General features: G+C 42.8%; 1 protein-coding gene across 3 annotated transcripts in view; it reads left to right on the forward strand.

Moving 5' to 3' along the window:
- The window catches only part of PIK3R1 (phosphoinositide-3-kinase regulatory subunit 1), an 82,113-nt gene that overhangs the window by 14,651 nt on the left and 55,319 nt on the right, over positions 1-12,143 (forward strand). The window lies entirely within an intron of this gene.

Here is a 12,143-nt window from a genome sequence, read left to right on the forward strand (position 1 = left end):
CCTAAATCTTAGGTAGCTAAACTATAGTATGCATGCCACAAGTGATGGATTGAAGTGCTTAATTAGCACTGGAAAGTGTTAATTAAAAATGCTTAATTAGCACTAATTAAAAGCACTGGAGAGTCACCTATATCAGTGTCCCTATGCTGAAAAATGGTGGTGAGGTGCTTTGAACTAAAGCTCATTGAACAAGCTTTAGTTCAAAGTACCCTGCTGCCATTTTTCAGTACAGGGACACTGCATGTTACACTAGAGTCTTCTGGAGTGCATTATTTCCCATGCTCCAGCAGACTCAGTTAATCAAATCTGCTCTGATGCACTGGATTTACAGCACATTGGAGCAGCTTCCCTGCACATGTATAGGAGCCCTTGGTGCAGTTAGTGACCATTCTAGTCAGCTGCATTGGGTGCAAGTGCATAGGAATTCTCTCTTAGGCTAAGTACAGACAGTCAGAAAGCCCGAGGATGAATTGATTCAGCCTTTGCAGGTTAGTTTAAACTGCAGAGTTAAAACTGAGAAACAACTGGACAGAGATTCACTTTTGATTCAGGAAATGTAGTCATATACCTGCAGTGGCTCAGGCCAGAAGCTGGGGGGCATGAGAGCAAGACTGTCTGGCATGTAGCCAGCATGGGCTCTGTGTTTGCTTCCTCTTCCTGCTGCCCCCAAGGTCTCCGGGATTTGCAGTCCAGAATTACTTTGCAGGGTTGCTCATCACTTCTTCCTGCTTCCAGGTGCTTCTGGGATTTGTAGTCCACAGTTGCAGCCAGCAGTAAGTGTTTAGCAGGGCAGGGAAGCTCTGTACTCAAGGGAAAGGAAGTTTAACCCTCTGCCCTGGCCTCAGGCCCCAGCAGGGGTTTGCTTGGAGATGCTGGGGGTCTCTGTTTTAACCTGAACCAGGAAAGGGTCTGGGGCAGAAGTTTCACAAACTGGTTTGACACAAATCAATTAAGTCTGATTTACATTCAACCAGGTTTATCTTAAAACAGTTTCAGCCACTTTGAAACTGGTTTATGTGGGCTGAATTTCTGTTCTATTACAGGTAACCTGGCAGAGGGCAGGTTTAGGCTAGATATCAGGAAGCGCTACTTCATGGTCAGGGCGGCTAGGATCTGGAACCAACTTCCAAGAGAAGTGGTGCTGGCTCCTACCCTGGGGGTTTTTAAGAGGAGGTTGGATGAACATCTTGCTGGGGTCGTTTGACCCCAGTATTATTTCCTGCCATGGCAGGGGCTCAGACTAGATGATCTACTCAGGTCCCTTCCGACCCTAGAAACTATGAAACTAGGTTTAAACCAGTTTCTAATGACAAACTGGTTTATGTGTAACTTCTGTCTCTAGTCTTAATGACCTTCTTTGTAAGAAGTTTTGAGTAACCTCTTTCTGTCCTGAAACAAACCAAAAAATGTCTCCCACTAAAGCAGTGATTCTCAACTAGGGTGTCACAGCATCCGGGGTGCCTTGAGATCCTTTTAAGTGTGCTGTGGGGTGCCACACAGTATTAGCACAATTAAGTGTTCAAACATCTACATACGATTTGCAAGATAAACACAGCATTTTCAAAAGGAAATTCATAGTGGCAAAAGCATTCTGACCTGTTTTGGTCTTTCTGAATTTTTTGCAACAGAATGGTTGCTTTATTGTTCCAAACTCAAAAAAACCAAGGGAAAGCTAAGAGTTGGCATTTTCCAAGGGAGGGTCTTGAGCCTAACAAGGGGTACCCTGAGTCCAAAAAGCTTGAGAACCACTGCACTAAGGCAACAGTTTCTTGTCATTGAGTTATTCTCCAACTTATTGGAAAGTGCTGAACTGCTAATTGTCTTTTTTAGTTAGGTTGGAGTAACCATAGTTTTCATTTTTACAAGCTGTATAGTTATGCTGATTTTTCCCTTGAAGGTTGTGAAAATTTTGCTCTCAGATATGTAAGGAAAAAATAGAGCAAACTTTTTAATTTGTGTTAATGCATCTGAAAATTGTTGATTTAGATTATTTTATACTGAACTGTTTAGTTTCCTGGTTGATATCCTAGTTTGCAAAAGATATGTGGTTGTATTACTACAATTTAGGTAGAAGGCACGATAGATTTATATCTTATAGACTAACTGAATCAGTTGTATAGCATAAGCTATTGTGGTTAAGTACAGATAGTTAAAAATCCCAAGGCTGAATCCATTCAAGCTTTGCAGGTTAGTCTGAGCTGTGTAGATTAAACTGATTTGTAAGTGAATAGACATTCTCTTTTGATTCCAGAAATGCAGCCACATGCCTGCAGTGGTGCAAGCCAGAAGCTGGCGGGTAGCGGGCAGTAGAGCACACATCTCTGCTTGGCTGGAGTGGGCAGCTTGGGCCAAGGCTTGCCTATCCACCCTGTAAGAGGCGGGTGGGGAAGTGGAGTTTGCAGAGGATGTACAAAGCATCCTGGGATCCTGGGGGGGCTGAGAGTTGAATCTGGAAGTGATCTGGGACAGAAGTTCAATAAATCTATTTCAACTAAGTCAGTTAAGTCTGATACCACATCCATCCAGGTTTATCTTAAACTGGTTTTGGCTATTTTGAAAGTGGTTAATATGCATTGAACTTGTGTTACAGATTTAAACTGGCTTCCAATCACTTCTACCAGTTTGTGTGTAACTTCTGTCCCTAACCTATATGTCAAGCATTGAGACTAGGATCAGTTCATGGTTGTTGCCTAAGCCCACCTGCTGGCAGTGGGAAATAAACATTTATTAGTAAATGTAAAAGGACTTCAGTAAATTAGATAAAAAACGATCTAGTTATGCTATGAGGAGTACTGACCCATTCATTTTATAGTGGAGTAGTTTTAATATTGACCCTCACCTGTGTCATTAGTTAGCTAATTATTGTTTTGTGTTTGAGTAATTTTTTAGGGTTTTTTTAGTTTGACTTGCCTTCTTCCAGCCTTTTGTAGTACTCTTAACTGTTTAAAGCCTCCATTACATTCATGCACCTGGGAAAGATTTAAAATACCATAAATGCAAAACTGGCCTTCTCATCTTAATCAGGGATATCTTAATCTATTCTACTAGCCAGGACCCACGAGTGTGTAAAATACTTCTCATTTAGGTTTATACATGAGAAAATAAACTTTTGAGTTTCAGCAACACATGGTGTGTTACAGCTGCTAAATACTTGCCAATAAAAGATAATTTTGTATCATCAGCAAATGACCATACCTGCGTAAATAGTTGCATGGTGGCACTTACTCATGGATGTTCCCTCATGTGAAAGAACACAGATGTTACTAATACAGCTGCCACCAAATCTTTCACTTCTATAACTTGCTCACAATGCTAGTTTCCATGATGAACAACCATGAAATCAGTCTGAAGGCTGAAATCTGAAGAATTACTTTATTTTAATGGCTAGGAATGAGAAGGCAAGTGCATGATTAATCAATCTGTTTAACTGTAGTGAAGGCCCTGCTGTTACCTGTTCTAACAATGCTTTTGTCATTGTACTGAAAGTGCTGTAGATTTGAGAATATAGTTAAATTATTTCAGCACAGAGGGAAATTGAAATGTCAGTCTTAGGTTTTATTTTGAAAAGATTTTCCATTCTTAGCAAGACTAACTTAATTAACTTTGTTCAAGCAAAATACACAATCAGAACATAGCTTTAAGTTTTCCTCTTGGAAAGGGCATTCTGTTGCTTTTATGTATGTGTGTGAAATTTGTTTTTTGTTTTTTGTCACCATTTTCAAACCAAAACAGTGTTTTTAACTTTACCTTGCGCTTAACTATAACTGAACCTAATTTGGTGCAAAGAATAGCTGCACCAGCTTACAGTCTGTATCAAATTTATTGCTTTTTGTTACAGATGATATGTATATTATAGGTGGATTCTAGTGTACGTTCAGCATCTCAGAATATAGTACCCATACATCATTCTGTATTTTCACAGTTTGACTCTTATTACAAAAACATTTACAATTGGTTAGGATCAAAGATAAACACTTATGATGGTAACTGGTGCTTATAAGTAGGAAGAGAGTTTCATTATGAAGTATTTAAAGTTACACATTCAATTTCTGTCTAAAGACTTTAACAAAATCTTATTGAAAAGACAATAAGCAAAATAGACTCCTTGCCTTTAGCAAGAAATCTGATATATTCTGGGATCTGTTCTCAGTCCTCATTGTTTCTTGTCTTGTACCAAATACAAGAATACCACTTTCACATATGGCATGCTTATCTAAATAGTTCCTTTATCATTGTTTAAACATGATGGTGAATAGATGAACTGCACTAGATGGAGTATATTTGATGTCATTCCTATCACCAGCTCCTTTCCAGAGGAGGGGAAAAATCAAATTCACCTACCTCTGAATCCTAAGAAAATATTCTGAGAGCTAGGACTAGGAGTTTGAATCTTAACTCTTACGGCTTCTGTTTTATATAGATGTGTACTTGGTTACCATTTAGTATTTTAAGTAATGTTATTCTATATCATGACCTTTCATGTGCTTAGTCAATAGTGACTAAAACCACAAACTCCAGCTCAGGAATGCATTTGTAAATTGCTGTTGACTGTTCTTCTCTACTTTTCAAAAATAGTTTAACTAAGACCTTACATAAAGTCAGTAAGAAACTAGGACCCAGCTCTCTAACAGACCCCAGTCTTTGCATTGTGCTGTTTTCAGAATGACTGTACCAGCTTTGGTTACCCTATCTTCTATCCAACATAAACTGTACTTCTTTCCCAGATCCTCAGATAATATCCAGGATTCCTAATTTCCATGATTCTACTGATGACTGTTTTTGTAACTTGCTGGGCAAATGTGTGTGGCTAGTCTAGAAAGGCAATGATATTTAATGCCATAGCTTGAGTAGGTAAGGATCTAAGCCAGGGATTTAAAGGTCAGACATGTCAAAACCTTCTGCTGACCTTTGAGGTACCTGGTTCACACAGTTAGAATATAACTTAAACACTAATTGTGAATCACCAAACCAAGTTTGACATTTCAGGCATTTGTCGAACATTTTTCTTGTCTAATATATTGGCTGTGCAAGTGCATGGGTTGCACCCACTCAGTCTACAAGAACATGAGTCTGACACAGCTTGAGAGCGTAGCTGTCTAGCACAAATAGTGCAAATAACCTTTTCAGGAGGTGGTCTTGGGTTTGATCTTTGGTGGTGAGACAGTCATACGTACTTCAGATCGTGCAGGTTTCCTTCCAAGAGGATTCCTTCTGCTGGCAGGGATGGGGGACTTTCTTCAATAGGGAGACCTGCTGGTAGAAGACAGGTCCGCACTCTCTGGTTGCTGCAAATTCTGGCAGCATCCAGTATTCATAAGTCTGGGAGAGGATCAGCATGTTTCAGGAAATAAGCAAAGAATAAGTTTGGCTGACAAATGTATAAAAAAAAAAAAAAACTTGTTTGACATAAAATTGTATTTCCAAATAAAATTGCCTGTGAAAGTAGACATTTTTCTTGGGAGAACTTTTTTTTTTTCTGTGAGAAACCAGTGTGCCTGAAAGCTGAAGTGCTTTGTCCAGAATCCAAAAATAATTCAGTTTGAAGTGGCATTGTTGTTTTTGCATGGGTGTTGTAGTTTGGGTGCCTTCTGGGTACCTTCCCCTTGTATGGGTCAGGCTCTGTGGCTGGACTACATCTAACATGATGATGTGATTCCAGTTTGGCCTCAGCTAAAACTTTTGGTGGTATAACTATGCCAGTTAGGGGTGTGAAAAGATCACACCTCTTTGCCAATGTCGCAGTGTCAAGAAAGTCTCTAGTATGCCTGCTGTGACAACATAATAGGACATCTGCTGGTCTAAAATGTTATGAGGCTCTGTCGTCATGCCTATACAGCAGCAATAGCTATTTTGTTCTGTAGACAAGGTTTCAGCCTCCTCTTCACCAAGAAAAGGAAGAGAAGTCAAGTCAGTTCTGAGACTATTGTGACTATCAGGGCACCTTAGTTGCTGTAACAACCCTTCTAGGTTAGTTGAATGCTTTGTATCATTGGCAGGGATCCTGGTTTTCCCTGATAAAAGAATCACAATTTCTCTGATAAAACCCCCAAAATCCATGATTTTAAAATGAAGCACCCCTCACTCCCCTCCCACAGCCCCCTGGCCCTGCTCATGCCCTTTACTTGTCCTCCCCACCACCACCACCACCACAACCTTCCAGCCCTGCCAAAAGCCCTCAGCTGCCAGGGCTATGGGGAGAGGGACCTGGATCCACAGCCCTCTGCCCCCAGCAGGAGATGGTGGCTGCTGCAGTGGAGTGGAGTTGAGCCCCGCTCCCTCCCCTCCACCCCCGACTCCTACCTGCTACTTGCCTGCTGCAGGCATGGGCAGGCGGGGGTAGCTCACTGCCACTAAAAGCACTTCCGGGGGCCAGGGGAGACCTGTGCCCCTCAAATCTGTGCATGAGGTAGGCACAGGCTGCCTGCTGCAGGCTGTGGCTCCCTGCCCTGTTGCCCTCACCCAGGACCTCTGCAGCCCAGTGGTTGCAACCTGGCACTGCAGGGAACAGTGGGGCCATGCAGGGAAGCTGCTTGCCACTGCATTCTCTGTGCATGCGGCAGCAGCAAAGGGCACAACCCCATGCCACCACCCCAGTTGCTGCCACGGCAGGAGATGCATTGCCAGGGCAGCACAGTGCTTGCAGCAGCAACAGGCTTTCCCACATGGCCGTGCTGTTCCCTGCAGCACTGGGTTGCAGAGGACCCAGGAGCAGGCAGCAGGGTGGGGAGCCTGAGCCTGCAGTAGGTAGCCTGTACCCACCCTGTGCACAGATCTGCAGGATGTGGGTCTCCCCCTGCCCCCTTGGGAGTATACTCAGCAGCAGGGAGCTGGGCCCCCTGTACCCTCCAGATGAGCCACACATGGCCCCATCTACCAGGGCCCTGCGGCCATGCATTGTGGTCCCGGGCCCCACTCCTGTCCAACCATCTCCCTCCCACCCTCCCTATGGAGGTCTCAGTCCCCCTCCCTCCCCCGTTTCCCTGTAGGAGCTGCTTTCCAGGCTGCCTGGCAGCCATGTGCAGATGCATGAGCATGTGGCACCCCCTCCCTGACCGCCCTCCTCCTGTACTTTCCCAACCCCCTGCAGACTGGAACTCTGCCAGCCTGCAGAGAGCTCTTTGCAAAACTGCAGAATCTGGGGGTTTCTCTGAATGAGAGATCCGCATTTTCTTCTGTTTTCCCATGGAAAACAGAAAACCTGGATCCCCTGATCATTGGTGATTTCTTTGGGTCACCCATCTCCTCTCCAGCTATGGATGGTTGTTGGCTCACAGGGAGCTCATCTGCCCTTTGCCAGGTCGTCTTTTTAGTCCTGCTGGGTGTCCACACGCTCTTCTCACCCAGGCTAGCCCAGGTGTGGGTGCCGGTTTAGTTGCTGACAACCTGACCATGGAACAAGCTGTACTGGTTTACGTGGTACCAGACAGCTGACCAAGAGAGGACTGGCCTGACACAAGAGGAACAGTGGTACATTATCTGACATGTCCAGCAGATGTATGCAGACTGTAGACAAGGAGCATAAGGACCCTGAACTGTAGCACTGGTGAAGCACCCAGGCACCATTATACATTGAGACTTCATTATTCAGTGTTTCAGCAATGAAAAGAAAACTTGTTCTCCTTAACAAGGTTATTTTTCAAGAGCTCTAAGGAGGACATGGACTACTACACTGAGAATCTCCCCCAAGTTCTATCGCAACCTATTCCTGGGGCGTTTTCTTTGTGTACTTTTAAACAAAGTTAAAAAGTTGTCAGGCTGCAGTACTCATCCATCCAGAAACTAAAAAAGTAGGTGAATAAGTAGTTAAGTGGAAATACTCCTGCATTCTTTTCACACCTGTGTATAGCTTCCAGCACTATCAATAACTCGGTCTACTGCTCCATTTCAAAGTTTTAGGTTTAATTGCTACTTGATGGATTTGGATGGAGGAATAGAGAATGTCTGTGTGTTTATAGCATTAAATCAAGATTGCATCCCATTTAAGAACTGCTTGGCTCCCCTAACTGCCCCCTCCCCTCCACACTTTCTTGCAAAGTATAGCACCTTGATTCTCCAAGTTAATTAGCATAGATTGCAGAGGCTGCTCAAAACTGCACCAGTTGTTAATGGGGGTGTGCAAAGTAGACCATATTTGATTTGGATTCAGATTTGGCCTGATTCAGAGGACTGTGATCTGATTCATTGATTCAGATCACTGTCCTGATTCAGTTTGGCTGAATCTGAACATTTGATGCTGATTCAGAGAATCAGCAATTTGGCCATAGACACAGCTATAAATATTTTTTCTACATACTTCAAGGTACTAGGTGTGGGTTGTGAATGCTGAGATGGTGGGGCGGATTGAGCATCCCACAAGAGCACAGGGTGTCCCCCCACAACCTCAGTGGCAGATCCGGAAGTGGACCAGAAGTACTTCACAGGTACCCCCGCAGACCCAGGAGGCACCAGTTGCTGGGGGGTGTCTTCTGCATGCTCCGCACAGGACCTGGAAGTAGACTGAAAGTGCATCCGGTCCACTTCCAGAGCCACTGCCGAGTGTGTTGGGGCCCCTGTGTTCCCGTGGGACACTCCATCTGCCCCACCATCTCACGAGCTGCTTGGCACCTTGAGAGATGTAGAAAAAACATTTAAACCTGTGTCTATGTCCGAATCATTGAATCTCTCCAAATTGATTCGGGGGGTTCAGATTCGATTTGGAGAGATTAAAGGATCTCCTGATCGGATTCGGAGACTCAGCCACCGAATCAGACCAAATCTCCACCAAATTAAATCAGCGACCGAAGCTTTGCACTCGAAACCAGTTAGGAACTGGCTGAATTCACTGTACTCAAGCCATATCTTCTTTCTGTCCTGACTTAAGTCCCCTACCCCAAAGCCAGGTAGAGGGAGTGATGCAGGAGCTGGCTGTGCTGGTTTCATATCAGTTAAGGGCTCTTCAACACAGGAAATCCTTAGGGTGCAGACAGACGTTGGGGTCCCACTAACTCATTGCAGTTTATATAAAATGATTTACATGAATTGGAGCACCCCTCCTCCCAAACTAATAGACATTTGCTTGTTGGGTGGTGGGGATGCACTGGAGTCAGCGTGCACCAACCCAGGCCAGCAGGTGTGGGCACTCTAGAAACTTCCCAGTAGACTGCTGAACCACCCCCCTCTCCTTTCTCTATTTCCAGGGCTGTCAGCAAGGGAGCTCCCAGCTGCTGAATAGCCAGAGCTGGGGAGACGGAGGGGGGCTCCCTCACCTTGCATCTTCACCCCCAAATACCCTGGCTGGAGTATTGGGCAGAGTCCGGTTGGGCCCGTGAGGCGAGACGGCTCCATTCCTCCCCCTCAGCTCTGGCCATTTAGCAGCTGACAGCTCTGTCTTGGCTGCTGAATGGCCAGAGCTGAGTGGAGGGCAGCTGGGCTATCTGGGGGGGGGGTGCAAGGTGAGTGGGGCCTCCTTCTCTGTCCCTTCCCCCATTCAGAAGCCAGCAGCTACCTCTCCTTCCCCCTGCAGACAGATTAGCAGCACGTGAAAAATTTAACCCTGGATGGAACACAAGTTCCGTAAGGCACTCGGCTTTTGAGCACCTTAATGGTAATACCCAATTTAACCAGGATTAATTTTTTGCGCAATCAGACATTTTAAAAGTGCTCTGCATGTGTGTTAAATGTTCTTCAACACAGGAATGCATGCATGTGTGTCAAGTCACGGCTGTAGAGCACTTTCAGAGGACAGATTACTCAAAAACTGTCACTTCTGTTTGTGCCCTTAGTTATCCAGACCTGATTGATTTTCAGCCCCTTTGCCATAAGAGTCGAGATCTAGCCCTTTCTTTTTTTGTATGTATTGTATTGTATTGTTTCCAGTGTAGTCTTTTCCTTGAGAGAAACTTCAGAAAATGTCATCTTTTGACATTTTGAGGCAAGTTATTTTGAGTAGTTTGGAGTGGAATCTGTAGAACTGTTTGAATATAATTTAAACTATATTCTTGCCAATCCAAATGGAGTCAATTGTTCTGAAGCCAAAATAACATAGTTACTCATTAGCCTACATAAGCAATTTTCTTATGAAATGGAAGACTTGGTTGAGGGTTTATTTTCCAGTGTAATCCAGTTCTGAGACTTAAGTTCTCTTTGTGGTCTTCACATTCTGGCCTGTTGGTAAGAGAAAGTGTTGAGGAATACATATTCAGTTACACAATGGTAAGTAGTAAAAGCTTTGTATCAAGTATCTGGAAATAAAAGACCTCTCTGTTCTTTTAGTAAGGGGTCCTCAAGGGCACTGGGGGTTGAGTGTTGAATTCTTTCTGCTCTGCTGTATTTGTAATTTATTACCATCAGTTGAAAGATTAGCGTCTATTCTCTTCTGCTTTATGTTTTACTAACTTCCTCTTGGGTTCAGACTTAGTGCTGACATCTCTAATCCCCCTCCATTTTTTAAAAATCTGTGTAATTTGCAGTCTCAAAATTTAAATTACTAGGTTTTTGTAATCTTATTCTTACTAGGACACTTTCTTTTGGTACAGTAAATCACTGGGGTAACTGTTTACCACAGGACATTTAATGAGAGGTCCTGCTGAGAAGGATCTCTTATTGAGTTGTTTATTTGTCTGACTTGTTTGTATAATTCTGTTGACCTGTACAGCCAAAAAGAGCTCTCACGTTAAATACAATATTAATTGCTTTCTTGCACCGTGCTAGTGTAGATTCTTGAAGACACTTGATTATCACAGTTAATGTTAAATCTCACAGTTAAAAATCATTAGGAAAGAGGGCTATCTTGATTTTTGACTAAAGGTATAAACCCCCCCTTTTTTTTGTACATGCTTTTGCAGCTTAGAAAAGGGGAAGAGTGTTAGAGGCTGTAATTGTTTTTTCTCCAGATGTTTCCTCCAAGACATATATCTGTGGTTTTATTATGACACAGTATTAGTGCACCAATAAAATGAGTCTTCATTGCTTTCCACTATCTGTTCTAAATATCCAGTCCAACATAGTCAATGATAAACTGTGTCTAATAACTTAAGTAGAACATGTTTGTGCTTGCTTAGAAGATAAATTCTCACATCTTATTAACAGAGCCTAAATGTTTTATTCAGAGTCTGATTAAATACAAAGAGTTTTAAGCACTAGACTATGTAAGTATGCATGGTGCCTTTGTTTGTTTAAAGAACTAGCAATACAAGAAATAGCATGCTTGGATCCTACTCTTCCCTAGACTGAAGAAAACCCCACTTTCTCTTTGTTGGGAGAGGACCAGACCTATAGTCAAGGATTAGCAGCACAGAGAAAAATTCTGCAGCCCTTGACCAGGTCAATGGGACTTTTGCCTGAGAGACTATAGAATTTGGATCACAAATACTGTAATTATTCTAGCTTTATGTTATAAAGCTACTATACTTAAAATGCATTAAATTACATATAAGATGATTACTGTATACTTTAATTAAAAGGAAAACATTTACTGATTGCTCTTTCATAGATTTTAAAGCCAGAAAAGAAGGAACCATCTAGTCTGGTCTGACCTGCAGCATAACAGGGCATTGCACCTATCACTGTTGGTTAAACAAACGTGCATCCCTCAATCAGTTCAGTCTCTGCTTTGGTGCAGAGTTAATGCTGTTGGTTTCATTTCTTCATCATTTAGATTCTATTTACAAATAAAGTATTGCAAATGTAGCAGTAGGATTCTCTTTCAAATTATGGGTCACACATTTAATTACAGTTGTTTTGGGAAAAATTGTCTGTCTATACATAGAATCTTTTTGGCCAGATTGTTTGCTGTCTTTGTATTTGGGCATTTTCATTAATGTAAATATAAATGCTCCACAGTGCTGGATAGTTTGGCAAGGATACTTTGTTAGAATCATAGAAGTAGGGTCGGAAGAGACCATGTAGATCTTCAAGTCCAACCCCCTGCCTGGGCTGGAGAAAAACTGAGTTAGGATTGCCTGGCAGTTGAGTAACTAGTTGAGTATGGTTTCTTATAAGGAAATGAAACAGCTACAGTTTAAATTTTAATGTTCTGTCACTACCAAATTGTTATATATTAGGGTGAATGTGGGATTTTACAATACTGAAGCTTGTGTGTGTGTGTGTGTGTGTGTGTGTGTGTGTGTGTGTGTGTGTGTGTGTGTGTGTGTGTGTGTGTGTGT

This window comes from Crocodylus porosus, unplaced genomic scaffold (genome assembly GCF_001723895.1).
Source record: "Crocodylus porosus isolate Cpor-Errol unplaced genomic scaffold, CroPor_comp1, whole genome shotgun sequence".
NCBI lineage: Eukaryota > Metazoa > Chordata > Crocodylia > Crocodylidae > Crocodylus > Crocodylus porosus.